General features: G+C 34.5%; 14 non-coding genes and 2 pseudogenes across 14 annotated transcripts; all 16 read left to right on the top strand.

The window, feature by feature from the left end:
* Positions 1–533: 533 nt before the first annotated feature.
* LOC131754138 (small nucleolar RNA SNORD113/SNORD114 family) lies at positions 534–606 on the top strand. Its single transcript, XR_009335176.1, has one exon. It is a non-coding gene; the product is annotated as a small nucleolar RNA SNORD113/SNORD114 family (small nucleolar RNA).
* Positions 607–2,449: 1,843 nt separating this feature from the next.
* LOC131754109 (small nucleolar RNA SNORD113/SNORD114 family) lies at positions 2,450–2,520 on the top strand (annotated as a pseudogene).
* A 2,912-nt stretch (positions 2,521–5,432) lies between these two features.
* On the top strand, positions 5,433–5,507 carry LOC131754096 (small nucleolar RNA SNORD113/SNORD114 family). The gene has a single exon (XR_009335140.1). It is a non-coding gene; the product is annotated as a small nucleolar RNA SNORD113/SNORD114 family (small nucleolar RNA).
* A 686-nt stretch (positions 5,508–6,193) lies between these two features.
* Positions 6,194–6,265, top strand: LOC131754100 (small nucleolar RNA SNORD113/SNORD114 family). The gene has a single exon (XR_009335144.1). It is a non-coding gene; the product is annotated as a small nucleolar RNA SNORD113/SNORD114 family (small nucleolar RNA).
* Positions 6,266–7,172: 907 nt separating this feature from the next.
* Positions 7,173–7,247, top strand: LOC131754095 (small nucleolar RNA SNORD113/SNORD114 family). The gene has a single exon (XR_009335139.1). It is a non-coding gene; the product is annotated as a small nucleolar RNA SNORD113/SNORD114 family (small nucleolar RNA).
* A 648-nt stretch (positions 7,248–7,895) lies between these two features.
* LOC131754120 (small nucleolar RNA SNORD113/SNORD114 family) lies at positions 7,896–7,968 on the top strand. Its single transcript, XR_009335160.1, has one exon. It is a non-coding gene; the product is annotated as a small nucleolar RNA SNORD113/SNORD114 family (small nucleolar RNA).
* Positions 7,969–8,873: 905 nt separating this feature from the next.
* On the top strand, positions 8,874–8,948 carry LOC131754097 (small nucleolar RNA SNORD113/SNORD114 family). Its single transcript, XR_009335141.1, has one exon. It is a non-coding gene; the product is annotated as a small nucleolar RNA SNORD113/SNORD114 family (small nucleolar RNA).
* An 884-nt stretch (positions 8,949–9,832) lies between these two features.
* Positions 9,833–9,907, top strand: LOC131754117 (small nucleolar RNA SNORD113/SNORD114 family). The gene has a single exon (XR_009335157.1). It is a non-coding gene; the product is annotated as a small nucleolar RNA SNORD113/SNORD114 family (small nucleolar RNA).
* A 1,288-nt stretch (positions 9,908–11,195) lies between these two features.
* Positions 11,196–11,268, top strand: LOC131754111 (small nucleolar RNA SNORD113/SNORD114 family). The gene has a single exon (XR_009335152.1). It is a non-coding gene; the product is annotated as a small nucleolar RNA SNORD113/SNORD114 family (small nucleolar RNA).
* An 872-nt stretch (positions 11,269–12,140) lies between these two features.
* LOC131754116 (small nucleolar RNA SNORD113/SNORD114 family) lies at positions 12,141–12,215 on the top strand. Its single transcript, XR_009335156.1, has one exon. It is a non-coding gene; the product is annotated as a small nucleolar RNA SNORD113/SNORD114 family (small nucleolar RNA).
* A 736-nt stretch (positions 12,216–12,951) lies between these two features.
* LOC131754105 (small nucleolar RNA SNORD113/SNORD114 family) lies at positions 12,952–13,026 on the top strand. The gene has a single exon (XR_009335148.1). It is a non-coding gene; the product is annotated as a small nucleolar RNA SNORD113/SNORD114 family (small nucleolar RNA).
* A 440-nt stretch (positions 13,027–13,466) lies between these two features.
* On the top strand, positions 13,467–13,541 carry LOC131754099 (small nucleolar RNA SNORD113/SNORD114 family). The gene has a single exon (XR_009335143.1). It is a non-coding gene; the product is annotated as a small nucleolar RNA SNORD113/SNORD114 family (small nucleolar RNA).
* Positions 13,542–14,458: 917 nt separating this feature from the next.
* LOC131754129 (small nucleolar RNA SNORD113/SNORD114 family) lies at positions 14,459–14,534 on the top strand. The gene has a single exon (XR_009335168.1). It is a non-coding gene; the product is annotated as a small nucleolar RNA SNORD113/SNORD114 family (small nucleolar RNA).
* Positions 14,535–15,396: 862 nt separating this feature from the next.
* On the top strand, positions 15,397–15,471 carry LOC131754112 (small nucleolar RNA SNORD113/SNORD114 family). The gene has a single exon (XR_009335153.1). It is a non-coding gene; the product is annotated as a small nucleolar RNA SNORD113/SNORD114 family (small nucleolar RNA).
* A 1,182-nt stretch (positions 15,472–16,653) lies between these two features.
* LOC131754135 (small nucleolar RNA SNORD113/SNORD114 family) lies at positions 16,654–16,719 on the top strand (annotated as a pseudogene).
* Positions 16,720–17,761: 1,042 nt separating this feature from the next.
* On the top strand, positions 17,762–17,833 carry LOC131754156 (small nucleolar RNA SNORD113/SNORD114 family). The gene has a single exon (XR_009335190.1). It is a non-coding gene; the product is annotated as a small nucleolar RNA SNORD113/SNORD114 family (small nucleolar RNA).
* Positions 17,834–20,365: the final 2,532 nt, after the last annotated feature.

Genomic DNA, 20,365 nt, shown 5'->3' with positions numbered 1-20,365 from the left:
ATGAAAATGACACTTGAATCAACTTAATGATTAACCCAGTACCACGCAACTAGTGTCCTTTTAAATCAATCTAATTCTGGACTGTTCATTCTTTTGAACATTGGCATTTGACTCCACAGAATGAAGACCATGGCTGCTTTAATCAGTCTGTTTTGAGGAAGATCTTGACTGTTACCTTTGTGGGTAAGGATTCTAATGACTAAAATAAAATAATAATAGTCAAAAGATCTTGGAGTGAATTTTTCATTAGTGTTTGTTGAATTATTTAGATTAGGAAGATGCAAGAGAGCTGGAAGAGGAAGGGTACAAAGCAAGGATGATACTTGATCCATACATACCTCAATGAGGGCCACTACAAAAAGAGATCTCATCTAGTGAGAAAGATCTAGTTTATGGGAAAAGAGCCTATACACAGATGTTGGTCATATTCAAGGGTCTTGTTCTTGGCTTTTTAAAAATTCATGGATATTGATGTTATTACTGTTCGTGGATCAATGAACAAAGGTATAAATGAAGGAAAAGATTGCTTAGCCTGGATCGATGATGAGTACCCTGGGGTGTCTGAAGTCAAGGACTTTGATTAAACCCTATAACTCTGAGGTCCATTGCAAAAAGATTCATTCTCTTTGTTATCTCTACAGGAAATGAACTTGTTCAAGGAGTTAAAAATATTCAAGAGTTTGTTCTTGTGCTTCGGTTTCTGACTATTGTATTTTCAGTAAATCAATGCATGAATAAATCAAGAAAATATAAATGAATAAGGACAAAATGGTTTATTCCTGGTCCAAATATGGGAGAATATAATGTAATATATGTAATATAAAAATCATTATTAATACATTTCTGAAGCACTGAGTTCCAGTAAAATAAATTGATTAAAGCTGACCATTTTGAGTAAAGAGCATTTCGATAAATGGGTGTAAGAGCTCATGCTGTTTCTCTGGATTGGGTTGTTGGTTTTTGTTTTATTAAGAGAAGGGCAAAACATTTACTTAAATTAATTATTGATTAAATAACTACATAATTGAGAGTGGGCTTATACTTGGACCTATGTTGAGAATGTCACATGACCAGTTATGATTAATTCAATGATCTTTTACTTTTTAATTAAAAAAAGAACAAGAAAAAATTATCTGATCTTTTTTTCTGTGCCTAATGAGCATACGCACAGGCATTAATATTCTGTTTCTGTGGAGTCACAAGTATTAATGTTATTATTATAAATGTATCAGGGAATAAGTTAATATTTTAATCAGTTCCTTGAAGGAAGGTAATGCATGGCCCAGTGAAGGCCATGTGTTATGAAACAAGGAGAGTGATTAATCCAGTTCTAACAATTGCTCTCTAGATAAAAAAACTAGACCTAGGCTCTTAATTTTTGAAATGGTCAATATATTTAGAAAGGATTTCTCTTCCTGGCTTGTTGGTGCAATTACTTTAAGAAAATGGAAGATAAAATGACTGCATGTCTAGCTATATATATAAAGGTGGGACAAGCATGGACGGTTGCTGAGAATGTGCTCGATTCTAAGACTCAGATTAACCGAATTCTCTCCAAGAAAGGTTCATTTAGAAAGTTGTTATAGCTCTTACCTGACTGGCTAAGGGACGCACAAGCAGACACGTGTAATAGTCATAGTTCTTATTCTTTTGTCTGTTGTTGCTTTCAGAGGTGTTCATTATATTCGTTACATTTATTAGTACTTGATTCAATCAATCAAGCAATATACCGTGGAAAGTTTTAATATACAACAAGCACTAAGGTTTATTCGTCATCAGCTGTTGACTTGAAGTCAACTAGAAAAATCTGAATCTCTGTCTACCTGTCTACCTAATCTAATCTGTCTACTTTCACATTTGCTTTGTACTCTACAGAGTGGATACCCAATGATTCAATTAAGGACTATAGAAACTTACGTAAGTAACAAAGTAATTGCTTCTGGTTTGGTGGTTTGTCATGGGTGTTAACTCTGTTATTGGAAGGGAATAAATGGCTACATGTACAAATTAAATGAATGGAGATCATGTGTGGGCCAATTCAGTGCATCTGTGGTCAATTAAGGAGAAAAAAGAAAGACCATTTTATTTATTTTCACAGTTAATTATTCAATTAATTAATTAATGTACAATGTCTTATCAATTTTAATTTGAGCCACAGTTGATTTAAACCTCCCTCTATAAAGAAATGGTTTTGTCACATTCAAACAGTAAAATGGGGTCAATGTAAAGTATTGTATTAATTAATCTATATAGAAAACATTGTGGCCAATTAATGAAATATATATATATTGTCAGTGGGAAGTAATTCTATAGAGAAATGTTAGAGATATTCAAGGATCTTGTTTCAAGTTTTTATGACCTCCAGGCATTTATTTTATTATTATTTGTGAATTGATGACTTAATCAATAAAAACATGCAGACATGATTGAAGATAATGAGGGCCAATCCTGGACCAATGGTGATGCTGGTGGGGTATGAGTCATGGATGATGAGTACTTGTCTGGAACTCTGAGGTCCAACCCAGTAAGAAATCTAGTCTATACCATATGTCCGTTAGAAATGATCCTGTGGACATATGTTAGTAATATTCAAGGATCTTGTTCTTAGTTTTTGTTATGGATTTTGATTCTGTTATTATAGGTGGATCAATGAAAGAATCAATCAGTAAATACAGTTGACCCTTGAACAACGTGGTGTAACCCCATGCAGTTGAAAGTCCTTGTAAGGTTATCTCTGCTTCAGAAGCAAAGGAATTGATAAATGACTCACCCAAGGCCAGGAATCTTAAATAGTTTGGATAGAATCAGTACTCAAACGCTGGTTCTTTTGATACCACATGTGATCTCTAATCAAACACAAATTTTTCCCACACTTAGTTAATTTAAAGATCCCTAAAATGAAAATACAGGTACTATATTTATTGAAAAAAATCCATGTACAAATGGACCCATGCAGTTCAAACCCGTGTTGTTCAAGGGTCAACTGTATACAAATAAAGAGGGTGAAGCATTGTCCAATTATGATAATATGTCATGAAGTAAGAGAGTCTGTTAATATATGTTAAAAACACTGATTCAATTAAGAAGGACCTGGTTTTATGTTATTTCTTTGGCTAATGGTTCTATAGAAAGTACAAGTAATAATTATTATTCCTATTCTGGCCCAGTGGCAAGTTTGATGTTTTCTTGAGGGAAATATCAATAAATATTACCCCCAATTAATGAATACCTAAATTACTGATGTAATGAAAGGTGAAATACAAGGATTAATGAAGGTAATATCTCAGGTTTTTTTTTTTCATCTTCTTTGCTTTGTACTTCTTAGAGTGGGCACCCCAAGCCAACTTAAACATCTTGCATGATCGTGGGCTCTAAGTGTAAGAAATAGTCAAAGTTCTTGTCCTGTGTTTGGTGGTTTGTTTAGGACGTTAACTGTAATATTAACAAATAGTTAAATATAATAAAAAAGGCCAACCATGGCCCCATAATAAATACGGAACTGACATGAAACATTATATTGATGAATCAATATTTGCAACTACGTAGGTGATTAGCGAAATGTAAATTCAAGGAGGCAAATGATTCTATAGAGAGATGTTAGAGATTCTTATGTTTTTGAATTTTATTTAATTCATTTTTTATGCAGCAGGTTCTTATTAGTTATCTATTTTATTTTATTTTATTTATTTATTTAACATCTTTATTAGAGTATAATTGCTTTACAATGGTGCGTTAGTTTCTGCTTTACAACAAAGTGAATCAGTTATTCATATACATATGTTCCCATATCTCTTACCTCTTGAATCTCCCTCCTTGCCTCCCTCCCTATCCCACACCTCTAGGTGGTCACAAAGCACCGAGCTGATCTCCCTGTGCTATGCGGCTGCTTCCCACTAGCTATCCACCCTATGTTTGGTAGTGTATATATGTCCATGCTACTCTCTCACTTTGTCACAGCTTATCCTTCCCCTGCCCCATATCCTCAAGTCCATGCTCTAGTAGGTCTGTGTTTTATTCCCATCCTACCCCTAGGCTCTTCATGACATTTTTTTTCTTGGATTGCATATAGTTGTGTTAGCATACGGTATTTGTTTTTCTCCTTCTTACTTACTTCACTCTGTATGACAGACTCCAAGTCCATCCACCTCACTACAAATAACTCAGTTTCATTTCTTTTTATGGCTGAGTAACATTCCATTGTATATATGTGCCACATCTTCTTTATCCATTCATCTGTTGATGGACACTTAGGTTGCTTCCATGTCCTGGCTATTTTAAATAGAACTGCAATGAACATTGTGGTACATGACTCTTTTTGAATTATGGTTTTCTCAGGGTATATGCCCAGTAGTGGGATTGCTGGGTCGTATGGTAGTTCTATTTGTAGTTTTTTAAGGAACCTCCATACTGTTCTCCATTGTGGCTGTATCAATTTACATTCCCACCAGCAGTGCAAGAGTGTTCCCTTTTCTCCACACCCTCTCCAGCATTTATTGTTTGTAGATTTTTTGATGATGGCCATTCTGACCAGTGAGATGATATCTCATTGTAGTTTTGATTTGCATTTCTCTAATGATTAATGATGTTGAGCATTCTTTCATGTGTCTGTTGGCAATCTGTATATCTTCTTTGGAGAAATGTCTATTTAGGTCTTCTGCCCATTTTTGGATTGGGTTGTTTTTTTTGTTGTTATTGAGCTGCATGAGTTGCTTATAAATTTTGGAGATTAATCCTTTGTCAGTTGCTTCATTTGCAACTATTTTCTCCCATTCTGAGGGTTGTCTTTTGGTATTGTTTATGGTATCCTTTGCTGTGCAAAAGCTTTTAAGTTTCATTAGGTCCCATTTGTTTATTTTTGTTTTTATTTCCATTTCTCTAGGAGGTGGGTCAAAAACAATCTTGCTGTGGTTTATGTCATAGAGTGTTCTGCCTATGTTTTCCTCTAAGAGTTTGATAGTATCTGGCCTTACATTTAGGTCTTTAATCCATTTTGAGTTTATTTTTGTGTATGGTGTTAGGGAGTGTTCAAATTTCATTCTTTTACATGTAGCTGTCCAGTTTTCCCAGCACCACTTATTGAAGAGGCTGTCTTTTCTGCACTGTATATTCTTGTCTCCTTTATCAAAGATAAGGTGACCATATGTATGTGGGTTTATCTCTGGGCTTTCTATCATGTTCCATTGATCTATATTTCTGTTAGTTATCTATTTTATACATATTAGTACATACATGTGAATCCCAATCTCCCAGTTCATCCCCTGCCCCCCACCTGCGTTTTCCCTCTTTGGTGTCCATATATTTGTAGAGATTCTTGAACATCTTATTTTGAAGTTTTTTTTGACTCATAGATATTTATTTTACAATTGTTGCTTTATTGATAAGTTAATCGGTAAAGAAATGTAGAAGTGAATGAAGAAAAAGTGGGCTGAGCCTGGACCAATGATGACCACTGGTAGTGTATGAGTCATGGATGATGAATACTGTGTGTCAAGAACTCTGAGGTCCATCACCATAAGAGATCTAGTCTGTTTCCTCTGTTGGAAATTCCCATATTCACAGATGTTAGTAATATACAGGGATTGTGTTCTTGGTTTTTGTGTTCAAGAACTTTGAGTTTATTAGTATAAACAGATAAATGAATCAGTCAATAAAAACAAATAAATATGAATAAGTGAAGCACTGTAAATTATGAAAATTAATAAATCCCTAAGAGGCTGAATAGCTGAAATGTGGAGAGCAAAGTCAATGCAGATAAAGTCTCAATTTTTAAAAATCACCTTCTGTGCTTTGTACTTCTTAGCATGGATGCATTGGAGCTGATTTAAGGATTCATCTAAGGTCACAAGATGTCTGGTTGTCTCTGTGTTTGGCACATAGAAACAAATGTGAGTTTTTATGGGTAAACACTCTGTATTTGAAAAGTATGAAATATAAAGAAATAATGCCAGACATGGTCCATTGATTAATAATGCAGCATTATATTGATTAATTCCTATATGAAACTTTGAGAGTGATTAATGAAAGAGATATATCAGTGTAGTAAACGATTCTATAGACAGAAGTACAACTATTCAAGGCCTATGTTCTAGGTTTTTTGTGCTTCATAGGTATTCATTTTATTCCTATTAGAGAATTTGTTGAATTAATTACTAAACAAAGGTAGACGAGAGTGGGGGAATAAAAAGGCCAAGCCTGGACCAGTGATGACCACTGGTGGCATATGCATCGTGGTTGATGAATACGTTTCTAGAACTCTGAGGTCCAACATAAAAAAGAAATCTAGTTTATTGCCTGTGTTGGAAATGATCCTACAGACAGAGTTAGGATTTATTTTATAAAGCTCATGCTCAGAGGTCTTTGTGTTTATGGATTTTGATTCTATTATAGTAAATGAATCAATAGAGAATCAATGTACAGATGTAAATAAATAAGATGAAGAGAGTGAAGCATCGTCCAATTATGAAGAAATTTAAGGCTAGAGATAATATTAATAAATATGGAAACACTAAGTCAGTTAAGAAATAAATGGTTCAAGGGTGTTTCCTCTAGCTAAGCATGTTATAGATAATATAAATAATGGCCAGTATTTATTCTGGGTTAGTAGAAAGTTCAATGTGGTTTGTTTTCTTAGGAAAAAGTTATATATTGCCCAATTCATATATAACATAATCACTGAAAATTAAATGTAGATACAAAGATCAGTAGAAGAAACATATCAATCATGTTATCATCTACTCTGCTTTCTATGCTTTAGAATGGACACGATTTAGCTGATTTAAACATATGTCTTGGTCAACAATCTCTGAATTTGCCTGTACATGGAAACCAACGTGAGTAATAGTCAGTGGTCTCATCTTACTGTGGGTAGTTTGTTTAGTGTAGTCTTTGAAATATTAAAAAAAATATTCTCTATAAGAAAAAATACTAACCATGGTCCAGTGATTAAATTGGAAATGTATGAATCATTCTGTTGATTCATCTATCTTTAGAATAATGAGGGTGATTAATGAAAGAAGTGTACTCAATTAGGCAGTGGTCCTAAAGAAAATTATAAAGATACTGAAGGCTCTTGTCCTTTAGCTTTTGTGACTCATAGATATTTAATTACCATTAGTAAATTGATAATTTAATCACTAAACAGAAGTAGATCATAGGAAGAAGAGTCGCAAAACTGGACCAATGATGACATCTGGTGGCGTAGGAGTCATATACGATGAATACCACGTGTCTGGAAGTCTGAGGTCCAACACAAAACAAAATCTAGCCTGTTTCATCTCTTGCAAATCATCCCTATAAACAAGGATGTTGTTCTTCTAATTTTGGATCCATGAATTTCTATGTTATTAATATAAATAGATCAATGATAGAACCAATAAACAAAATATAACTAAATAAAAACAAGAACGAAGCCTTATCAACCATGAGTATATGTGGTGAGGCAAGAAGTACTATTAATATAAATTGAAGAAACTGATGTATACTAATGGATGGACCAAGGGTGTTAGCTCTTTTTGTAAGGATCATATCATTATATTCATATTTATGCTTATATATGTGTATAAATCATGGAAAATAATAAATACCTTTGTGACTGAGTAAATGAAATGAGGAAAACAAGGACCACTTTAGAGAAAGTCTCAATTTTTTTCTATCATCTGCTCTGCTCCTTACTCCTCAGAATGGACGCACGCTAGTGGATTTAAGCATCTTTCATGGCCACGTGCTCTATAGACCAATGTGAGTAATGCAGTAAGCAAATGCATGTCTTTGAGAGCTTCTTTTTTTCCTCAGATATTCACTGTATTGTTAGAAGTGTGGAATAGAATTAATATTAGTAATAATGAGTTAACCAATGAACTTATGCAGATGAGAATGAAGAAATAGAGGCCCATGTATGGACCAATGATGATGACTGATATCGTATGAGTCATGGATGATGAATACTACGTGTCTGAAACTCAGGTTCAGTAAAAAAAGAAATATAATCTGTTGCCTCTATTTGGTATTACACCATAGACAAATATTAGGAAAATAAAAGAGCAATTTTCTTGGTTTGTGTTCATGAATTTTGATTTTACTTTAAAAAAATAGCCCCAAGAAATAAGTATAAATAAGTTAAGATGAAGAGGTTGAAGCATATTCACTCTTAATATATGTGGTAAGGCAATAGAAACTATTAACATTGATTGAAAATACTGAAGTTCATTAGGAAATGTAAATGGTGCAAATGTCATACCTCTTTGGCTAAGAATGATCTAGACAATGAATAACAGTCAAAGTTCTTATTCTATGGTAGTACCAACTTTGATATTGTTCTTTTTTCTAAGAGAAAAATAAGAAATATGACCTGAATTTATTATATTCCTAAATGACTGACTAGATGAAGGTGGAATGTGTGGATCAGTGTATCTCAATGTTGTTATTATCTCTCCTGCTTTTTATGCCTCAGAATGGATACACTGGAACCGATTTACGTATTTGGCCATTACCAGGACCTCTGTGGACGGCCCTGTGTGTAAGAGCATGAAGAGCAATGTGAGCAACAGATTCCTCTCATGGTTTAGGTGGTTTGTATAGAATATTCAGTGTAACACTAACAATTATTAAATATATTCAAAGATGGCCCAACATGGCTTAATGCTTATCATGGAACTGACATGAAACTTTGTGTTGATTAATCGATATTTGCCACAATGAGGATTATTGAAATACGTATATTCCATGAGGCTAAAGATTCTATAGGCAGAAGTTAGTATTTAAGATCTTGTCCTTGAGTTTTTTGATTCACAGATATTTATTTTATTATTATTAATGAATTAATAAAGTGATCAGTAAACAAATGTAGATGAGAATAAAGAAAAAGTGTCTAAGCTTGGACCATTGATGATGACTGATGGCATATGAGTCATATACGATGAATACTGTGTGTCTGAAACTCTGAGGTCCAGCAAAAGAAATCGAGTCCATTTCCTCTATTGGAAGTGTTCCTATAGACAGATGTCAGGAATATATAGGGACCTTGTTTTATTCTTTGTGGTTCACGAGTTTTTAAAAATATTATTATAAAATGTTACTGGCTGAATAAACAAGTATATAAGAGACTAAAGATGAAGAGGGTTAAGTACTGTTCATTACTTAAATACATAATAAAGAGAAATAATATTAATACAAGTTAGAATGGATAATTAACGGATCAAGTGTATTATGCATTTTTGGATAAGGATGATATAGACAGTGATACGTAATAGTCAATTATTGATCTGAGTCAGTTGCAAGCTTGATGTTTGTTTTATTAAGGAAAAAACAAATAAATATTACCATAAATTAATAAATACCTAAATGACTACATATATGAATGGTGGAAAGTATGGATCAATGGAGAGAATAGCAAACTTTTTATCACCTGCTCTGCTTGGTACTATTCAGAATTGATGCCCCAGCTGATTTCAGCTTCTGCCATGGTCAAGATTGTCCTATTGCCTCTGTATTAGAAAGAGACAAAGGTGAGTAATGGTCAAGTTTGTCATCTTAGATTGGGTCATTTGTTTAAAGGTATTCATTGAATTATTAAAAGTATTAAACATAATAAAAAAGTTAACTATGGCCCAATGATAAATATGATATGAAACATTATGTTGAGTCATCAGTATTGTGCACCACTGAGGCCGGTTAATAAAGAGAATCAGTCCATGTGTGAAATAGTTCTATAGACAGATGTTGGGCATATTCAAGGATCCTATTCTTGGATTTTGTGAATTATGTGTTTATTTTATTGTTATTAATAAATTAATGATTTACTTGATAAATGAATGAGGAGAAAGACAGCCAAACCTGAACCAATGAAGACAACTGGTGGTGTATGTGTTGTGGATTGTGAATAATATGTGTCTGGAACTTTGAGGTCCAACACAAAACATAATTCGTCAAATACCTGTGTTGGAAATGATCTTGTAGGCAGATATTAGAAATATACAGAGATCGTGTTCTTACCCTGGATTCATTGATTAAATTTATTATTGTTAATGAATGGATGAATGATATTACTGTTAAAGAAGTATCAATAAATAGATAAAGGACCATTAAAGAAATAATAAATAAACAGATAAAAAGAGAGTGAAGCATTGTTCAACTGTGAGCATATGTGGTGAGGCAAGAATTACTATTAATAAAAATTGAAAATATTGATGCCTCTTTAGAAATACATGTATCAAGAGTGTCACCTCTTTGGCTAAGGATCATATAGATTCATAATTAGAGTCAATTTTATTTTCTAGGTCAGTCTCAAATTTAAGGTTGTTCCTTTTGTTAAGAGAAAAAAATCTAAATTATGAAAAATTAATAACTACCTAAAGGACTGAACGAATATAATGTGGAAAGGAAAAATCCATTCAGACAAGGTCTCATTTTTATAAATTTATTTTATTTATTTATTTTTGGCTGTGTTGAGTCTTCGTTGCTGCGTGCGGGCTTTCTCTAGTTGCAGCGAGTGGGGGCTACTCTTCGTTGTGGTGCACGGGCTTCTCATTGTGGTGGCTTCTCTTGTTGTGGAACACGGGCTCTAGGCGCATGAGCTTTAGTAGTTGTGGCACATGGGCTCAGTAGTTGTGACTCGTGGGCTCTAGAGCGCAGGCTCAGTAGTTGTGGCACATGGGCTTAGTTGCTCCGTGGCATGTGGGATCTTCCCGGACTAGGGCTCGAACCCGTGTCCCCTGCATTGGCAGGAGGATTCGTAACCACTGCGCCACCAGGGAAACCCAGTCTCATTTTTAAAACATCATCTACTCTGCTTTATATTCTTCAGAATAGACCAGTCGAGCTGATTGGAAAATTCTTTCATGGTCACGTTCTTTGGTTGTCTCCACGTCTTCGGTGTATAGAGACCAATGTGAGTAATAATGTTCATGTCTTCATTCGAAAGGTTTTTAAAGAAAGTTTACTTATTGGCCATCCATGGTCAATGATAAATATGGAATTATTCCCAATAGTATTTATTAATCAACTTACGATATTGTAGGAGTAATTAATGAAAGAGAGATATCAAGGTGATAAATGATCCTATGGACAGATGTAAAATAGTCAAGGTTCTTATTCTTTGTTTTTATACGAATCATAGGGTTTTAAAAATTAATATCAGTGAATAAGAAATTAATTGATGAGCTAATGTACAGGAGGATGAGCAAAAAGAGGCTGACGTGTGGATCGATGATGACTGCTGGTGGAGTATGAGTCATGGATGATGACTACTTCATTCTGGAATCTGAGGTCCAATCAGAAAGAAATATAGTCTGTTGCCTCTGTTTGAAATCCTATAGCCTGATTTTAGGAATCTCAAGGGACTGTTTTCTTAGACTATTTTTGTGAATTTTGATTCTTTTATTATAAATGGATCAATTAAAGAATCAGTGTACAAATATAAAACAGTGAGGATGCCAAACATGAAGCATATGCACTCTTAAGATATGGGGTACGGCAATAGAAACTGTTAAAATGTGCTGAGAATACTGAATACCATTAAGAAAACTAAGTGGTTCGAGTGCCTTACCTCTTCGGCTCGTGCTGAAAGAGACGTTCTTATTCTGAGTCCATAGCAAGTCTGATATTATTCATTTTTTAAAGAGGAAATCTGTTAAGTATTATCCCAGATTAACATATTACTAAATGATTGACTAACTATAAGGTGGAGTGCACAGAACAATGGAGATAACGTCTTGATCTTGTTATATCTGTTTTGCTTTGTGCTTCTCAGAAAGAGGACCCTGTACTCAGGAGCTCATGGGAGCATCTCTGTGTAGGAGCATTAAGTCCAGTGTGAGTAATAATCAAAGTTCTTGTCCTGGTTTGGGTGATTTGTTCAGGGTATCCCTGTAATAATTAAAAATGTATTAAATATAAGAAAAAAGACCAACTATGGTCCAGCGATTAAGTTGGAAGTGTCTGAAACATTAATCATCAACAGTGATGATTAATGGAAGAGGTATATTCAATTAGGCAATGATTCTAAAGAAAAATGATAGGGATACTGAAGGCTCTTTTTCTTGCATTTTTGTAATTCACATATATTTACTTAATTTTTATTAGTAGATTGATGAATTAATGTATAAACAACTGTAGAGGAGAATGAAGAAAAAGGGTCCCAACCCCAGATCAGTGATGATGTCTGATGACCTAGGAGTCTTATATGATGAATGCCACATGTCTGGAAGTCTGAGGTCCAACACAAAACAAAATCTAATCTGTTTCCTCTCTCGCAAACGATCCTGTGGATCGATGTTAAGAGTTCACAAGGATAGTGTTCTTGTAATTTTGGATTCATGGATTTACATATTATTAATATAAATCGATCAATGATAGAGCCAATAAACAAAATACAAATAAATAAAAATGAGGATGTTGCTTTGTCCACCTATGAATATACGCAAGAGGCAAGAAATACTATTAATGTAAACTGAGGAAACTGATGCATGTTAAGAAATAAATGGGCCAACAGTGTTACCTCTTTTCCTAAGGATCATACAGACACTGACCTTGATAAGTAATACCTAGTTTTGTAGGCCTGGGTCTGTCTCAGTAGAGGATGTCAATCTTGTTTCACGTGTATGTATCTCATATGTACATATATTCGGAAAAATTAATAAATACCTTTGTAAATGAAAAAAAATGAAATGATGTAAACAAAGGCTGCTGGATCTTCTTTTGAAATATCTAAAATTTTAATCATCTGCCTCATCTTGTACTCCCCAGAATCGACACACTCAAGCTGATTCAGCATTTTCTGTGGTTTCCTCTCTGTGTTAAAAGCCTAGAGATGAATGTGAGTAAAGGTTAAGTTCTTGTGTTTGAGAAGGTTTTTTTTTTTAAGGGTATTCACTGCACTGGTAAAAGTGTGAAATATAATCCAAAACACCAGTCATAGAAAATGTCCATGAGAGTGAAGAAACAGAGGCTCAGGTGTGGACCGGTGATGCCCGTTGGTGGAGTATGAGCCATGGACGATGACTACTTTGTGTCTGAAACTCTGAGGTCCAATCAAAGAGGAAATATAGTCTGTTGCCTCTGTTTGAAGTGATATTATGGAAAGATGTTAGGATCGTTTTTCTAAGGATCGTATTATATTTATATTTATGCATATATATGTATAAATTATGGAAAATAATAAATACTTTCATGTCTGAGTAAACAAAATGAAGAAAACCAGGACCAATTCAGAGGACGTCTCAAATTTTTTTTTTTTTTCTGCTCTGCTCTGTACTCCTCAGAATGGATGCATGCTGGTGGGTTTAAGCATCTTGCACGGTCCTGTGCTCTATAGACCAATGTGAGTAATACTGTAATTAAATTCATGTCTCTGAGAGCTTTTTCCCCTCAAGTATTCACTATATTGTAAAAGTGTGAAATATAATATCAGTCACTTAATGAATTAATCAGTGAACTATGACGATGAGAATAAAGAAATAGAGGCCCCTATATGGACCAGTGATGATGACTGATATCGTATGAGTCACGGATGATGAATACTATGTGTCTGAAACTCTGAGGTCCAGTAGAAAAAGAAGTATAATTTGTCACCTCTATTTGACATGCTATTACTGACAAGTATTAGGAAAATAAGAGAACGATTTTCTTGGTTTGTGTTTATGAGCCTTTGACTTTATTGATACTATAAAAATTAGCCCAAAGAAATAATCAATATACAAGTGTAAATAAGTTAAGATGAAGAGGAAGCATATTCACTCTTAATATATGTGGTGAGTCAATAAAAACTATTAACATTGATTGAAAATACTGAAGTTCATTAGGAAATGTAAGTGGCTCGAATGTCTGACCTCTTTGGTTAAGAATAATACAGACAGCAAATAACCATCAAAGTTCTCATTCTTGGCCTGTGTCAAGCTTGATGCTGTTTTGCTTGTTAAGAATAAATTAATAAACATGACCCCAATGTACTGTTTTCCTAAGTAAGTGACCATGTGAAAGTCGAAATGTACGTATCAGTGGAGTGTCTCTCAATCTTCTTGTCATCTTCTCTGCTCTGTATTCCTCAGAATGGACGCACCTGGATTGGTTAATCATTGACCATGATCACGAGCTCTGCTGGTTGTCCTGTGTATAAGTACATGTGGTCCATGTAAGTAATTGTCAAATTCTTCTCTTGGTTTGGGTGTTTGTTTATTCGCTGTGACAATAAAAAAATAGCATTAAATGTATTCAAAGAAGGCTAGTCATGGTCTATGGATAAATATAGAATTGACATGAGATGTTATGTTGCTTAACAGGTATGTGCCTCCATGAAGATGATTAATGAAAGAAGAATATTCAATGAAGCAAATGATTCTATAGATAAATATTAAGGATGTTAAGGATCTAGTCCTTGAGTATTTGTGATTCACAGATATTTATTTTATTATTATTGATGAATTGATCAGTAAATATAGATCAGAATGAAGAAAGAGTCCAATCGTGGACCGATGATGATGGCTAGTGATGTATGAGTTGTATACGATGAGTACTTGTGTGTCTGAAACTGTGAGGTCCAGCACAAAGAAATCCAGCCCATTCCTTCTGTTTAAAGTGATCCTATAGACAGATGTCAGGATTATACAAAGTTATTGTTCTTGATCTTTGTGTCTGTGAATTTTACAAAACCTTATTCTAAAAGAATAAATGGCAGAATAAATAAACAAATGTGTAAGTAAAAATGAAGAGGCTGAAGTTCCTCTTTAAAATGTATAGTAAAGAAAATAATACTAATATAAATTGAAATCAATATTAAATGGATCAAGTGTATTACATGTTTGACTAAGGATGGTATAGACAGTGATATGTACAGTTTCTGATCTGAGTTAGTTACAACTTTGATGCTGAATTTGTTAAGAGGAAAATACATAAATATTACCATTAATCAATAAATACCTAAATGAGTATGTATATGGATGGTGGAGACAATGAATCAATGGAGAGAATGTCTCCATCTTTTTATCTTCTTCTCTGCTTGGTACTATTCAGAATGGATCCGCCAAGCTGATTAAAATTGTCATGTTGCCTCCGTGTCAGGAAAGAGACAAAGGTGAGTAACGGTCAAAGGTCAAAGTTCTTGTCTTGGTTTGGGTTATTTGTTTAAAGGTTTCAGAGTATTATTTTAAAAAGTAATAAATATAATAAAAATGAACTATGTCCAAATTTAAAAATCATATGAAATATTATGTTATTTAATCAACATTGAAATTCACTGATCAAAGAGATAAAGTCTACATGGGATATGGCTCTACGTACTATGCTTGGGATATGCGAATATCTTGCTCTGTGGTTTTAGAATCACGTATTCATTATATTATGATCAGTGAATTAATTTGATTTATTTAATACAGATGCAGAAATGAATGAAGAAAAAGAGAAACGTATACCGGTGATGACAACTGGTGGCTTATGAGTTATAAACAATGACTACTATGTGTCTGGAACTCCGGGGTCCAACACAAAACATAATTAGTTGAATCTCTCTTTGGGAAATGATCCAGTAGACCAGCGGTCCCCATCATTTTTGGCACCAGGGACCAGTTTCACGGAAGACAATTTTTCCACGGTTGGCGTGGAGAGAGAAGATTCATGCGGCAATGCGAGCGATGGAGAGCGATGGGGAGAGGCAGACGAAGCTTTGCTCGCTTGCCCGCTGCTCACTTCCTCCTGTGCGGCCCGGTTCCTAACAGGCCTTGGACCAGTACCGGTCCACAGTCTGGGGGTTGGAGACCCCTGCTGTAGACAGATGTCAGAAATATACAAATATTGTGTTCTTATTTTGAGTTCATAGATTTAGATTTATTATTACTAATGGATTGACGGTAGAATAAAATAGAAGTAAATAGATAAAGAATAATGTTAAGCATTGTCCAACTATGAACATATGTGGTGAGGCAAGAAATATTGCTAATAAAAATTGAAGAAGACCCTGATGCCTCCTAAGAAATAAATGAATCAAGGATGTTACCTCTGTGGCTAAGAATCATGTAGGCTGATAAATAAGAGTCAGTTTTATTTACTGGATCAGTTTCAAGTTTGAGAGAGTTTCCTTTGTTAAGAGAAAAAAAAATCTATATCATGAAAAATATATAAATACCTAAATGACTGAGTAAAATGAATGGTGGAAAGCAGGGATCAATGGAAATAAGGTCTTAATTATCTTCATCATCTGCTCTGCTCTGTAGGCCTCAGAATGGACACACCTGAGCTGATTTAAGCATCTTCCATGGGTACCAGGTCTATGGTTGCACCTGTGTGTTAGAAGCATACAGACCAATGTGAGTAATAGTCAAAATTCTTGTCTTATTTTAGTGTTTTTTAAAAAAGAATATTCACTGTATCATTATGAAGTATTGATGCGAAGTATAATTGCATAAGGCTAACTATAGCCCAGTGACGAATATGCAATTGATTATATAAATATGGGGTTGATTATATTGATTAATGTATATAAGAAAATCAGAATAATAAATGAGAGAGATATATTGATGTGAGAATTATCCTATATACAGTTTAGGGCTATCAAGGCTCTTCTTGGATTTCTGTGACTAATAGGGTTTAAAAATTATTATTATTAGTGAATTAATGAATTAATCAATGGACAATGTACACATGATTGAAGAAAAGGAGGGACAATACTGGATCGATGATGACTATTGGTGTAGTCATGTCTGATGAATATGTGTCCGGAACTCTGAGGTCTGATGCAAATGGAAACTAGTCCATTGCCCTGTGTGAAGTGATCCTATAGACAGATGCCACGAATATCCAAGAATCTCTCACTTTTGGTTTACGTTCATGCATTCTCTATTTTTATAGTCAGATCAATGAAATAATTGATAAATACGTACATTAAATAAAGAGGAAGGTCATTAAGCATTGTCCAATTATAAAAATATGTAGCAAGACGAAATACTATTAACGTATTTTGAAAATACTTCTATTTATTAGGAAACAAATAATACAAGGTGTTACCTCTGGCTAAAGATTTTATAGGCAGTGTGAAGTAGTTAATAGACAATGTCCATATTCTGTGTGTTTTTGTTTGTTTACTTAGGAGACATTAAGTAAACATTTTCCCAAGTTGCTAATTTCCTAAATAACTCACTAAATGAAAGGTGAAATACAAGGACCAATGTTGATTAGGTCTTAGCCTTTTAAAATCATCTCCTCTGCTCTGTACTACTCAGAATGGACCCCCTTAAGCTGGCTTAACGATTCTTCCATGATCACAAGTTCTATGGTTTAGAGCATGGTGACCAATGTGAGTAATAGTCAAAGTTATTGCCTCGGTTTGGTTGTTTGTTTAAGCGTATTCATTGTATTATTTAAAAATGTGAAATATAATCAGTGAATGCCAACCATGGTCCCCAAATGCAATTAATATGAAGCATTATGTTTATTAATCCAAATCAAAACATTGAGGTCAATTAATGGAAGAGATGGTTTGCTGAGGGAAATAATTCTACAGACAGATGTTAGGGATTAGTCCATGCTAACCTTGGACTAACAATAAGTAAAGTTAGACGTGAAAATGAAGCAATTATGCTGACTAATCCGTACATTCAACACAAGGCCGATTAACAAAAGAGATCTGGACTTTTCACTCTGTAGAAAATGATTCTACATACCGATGTTAGGGCTATTAAAACTACTTTAAAAATTTATGAGTATATGTTTCTCATTATGAATGAACGATTTACCTCTAAACAAAATTATAATTGAATGAAAAAAAGAGGATGAAGTCTGAAGTAATACTGAGGACTGGTGGCATGTGAGTCAAGGATGAGCAATGCTTACCTAGAACTCCGAAGTCCAAAGCGAAAAGAAATCTAGTCCATTCTTCTGATATAAATGAGCCTATAAAGACTTGTTAAGGATATCCAAGGATCTTATTTTTGGGCTTTTGAGTTTCATGGATATTGATTGCTTATTAAAAATTAATCAATACAATAATAACTAAACAAATGTGCGAATAAATGAAGGAAAAATAGGGCCAAATCTGGAATAACTATAGAGTAGGTGATAAACATCATTACCAATCTATTTCTAAGGAACCAAAGTCTATTAAAAATATGTAGAGGCTTTTATATCATGAGACCCAGAGAGAGATGTTTGTAATTGTTGATGTTTATGTTCTGGGTTATCTTTGGGTTGCAGGCCCTTTTTTTTTAAATTAAGAAATGGGAAAAAAAAAGTTTATATAATTGAACTCCCTTACTACATTAAGGAGGGCTTAACGTGAACCAGAGACAAAAATGTGTCATATGACAAGTTATGATCAAGCCCCTGGCTTCAGTGTTCCGTTGGTAATCATTCCACAGTGTATATGTAAATCAAATCTTCATGTTGTACATTTTAAATATATGCAAACTATGTTTGTCAGTTACTCTTAAATATAGTTGGGAATAAAAAGTATATAGTCCCTTGATGCTTAATGATAGTGAGGGGCTGGATGCAGTTACTATTTTTTTTTTCTTTTTTTTTTTTTTTTTTTTTTTTTTGCGGTACGCGGGCCTCTCACTGCTGTGGCCTCTCCCGTTGCGGAGCACAGGCTCCGGACGCGCAGGCTCAGCGGCCACGGCTCACGGGCTTAGTTGCTCCGCGGCATGTGGGATCTTCCCGGACCGGGGCACGAACCCGTGACCCCTGCATCGGCAGGCGGATTCTCAACCACTGCGCCACCAGGGAAGTCCTGGATGCAGTTACTATTAATGAGTATTATTGAATTGAGTTTGTATACAAGGATACTGATCTTAGTATTATAAATTAATAAATAAGTTAATACCTTAATGAGATCAAAGGGGACAAAGCACCTGGCCAGTGATGAGGATATGATGAAGCATCATTCATCAGTTTTACTCCTGTTGTGTCCCTCTTGAGAAAAAAGAATCTTAGCTCTGGCCAGTTCGAATAAGGGGGATTAGACAGATATACACAATCGGCATTTGTCTCTTGGTTTCTGGGAAGTTAAACATTTTGCATTTTGTTTACGACATGAATGGTTTGTCAGATTCTTTCACACATTAAAGAATGGGTGAATGAAAATTAAAGCTATTAGTAAATAGCTACCGACAAATAAATTCAAAGCAGACCAAATATGGATATATGCTGAAGATATGCAATGTGGCAAGTTTTATGAAGTCATCGAATTCAGTAAAATTTTTTAAAAGTTTGAGGGTTTTACATTCACTTTTACACCTACTTATTATTCCATATTAGGTTTGCACCACAGTTTATGAACATTCCTCTGTGGAAAAGATCTAAGCTGTGAATTGAGTGAAGCAACCCACAGGAAAATGTAAGATATTTACAGTGTTTGGATGTGGAGTGGTTGGTGGGCCCATGGTGGTTCTTTCTTACATCTTTAAAGAATGCAGAAGTTAAATGAAAACTAGTCAAGCACGGATCCATGATGTGAATGGAATGCAGCCTGAATGTGTCTTGTGATTAATTCGTTTCTGCATCACTGAAGTTCATTTCAAAAGGAGATTTGATATATCTGTGGGAATAAGTGTATAGCTAGATTTCAGTAATTTTTCAAGCATCTAATTCTGGGGTTTAAAAGGATTATGGGGACTTATTACATTATTCTAAGGGAATAAATTAAAGAATCAATAGACGGATAGATAGATAGATAGATAGATAGATGATAGGTAGATAGATAAAGAGAGTAAAGCTGAGCTAATTAAGAAAAAATGTTGTGAGACAGAAATTTTTGTTCATATAATTCTGAAGCACGGCAGTGCATTAAGAAACCAGTAGATCAAGGGTTTTACCTCTCTGGGATAGGTTAATAATAGAGCAGTGTCCTTGAGTGGGAATCAGAGTCACCCGAAGGGCTTGTTAAACTACAGATTGCGGGTCCCACTCTCAGCATTTCTGATTCAGTAACGTTAGTGTAGAGGCTCCGCTAATCTGCATTCCTAACACGTCCCCAAGTTCTGCTAATGTTGCATATCAGGAAACAACGTTTCGAGAATCACCGACAAAGTCAAATATATGTCGTAATAGTTAGTGCTGTTGCTGTGTGTCAGTGGTGAGTTCCAGGTTGCTTATTTTTAAAGAAATAACAAATACATTAACTAATAAACATCTAAAAGTCTAAGTAAACGAAAGGGGAAACGCATGGTCCAATGGAGAAAATGTCTCATTCTTTTAACATCATCTTTGTACTCTACAAAATGGGTGCACCTGAACTGATTTAAGCATTCTGAAAAGACCAAGATCTGTAGGCTGCCAGTATGTTTAGGAATGTATATTTAAAATGAGTACGTGGCTACATACATGAACAAAATCAAACAAGGATAGGCCTATACTAAGGATGAGGAACCAAAGTTTATGATTAATT

The sequence above is a fragment of the Kogia breviceps genome, chromosome 3, assembly GCF_026419965.1.
Source record: "Kogia breviceps isolate mKogBre1 chromosome 3, mKogBre1 haplotype 1, whole genome shotgun sequence".
In the NCBI taxonomy this organism is placed as follows: Eukaryota; Metazoa; Chordata; class Mammalia; order Artiodactyla; family Physeteridae; genus Kogia; species Kogia breviceps.
This window is presented reverse-complemented; position numbering and strand designations above follow the sequence as displayed.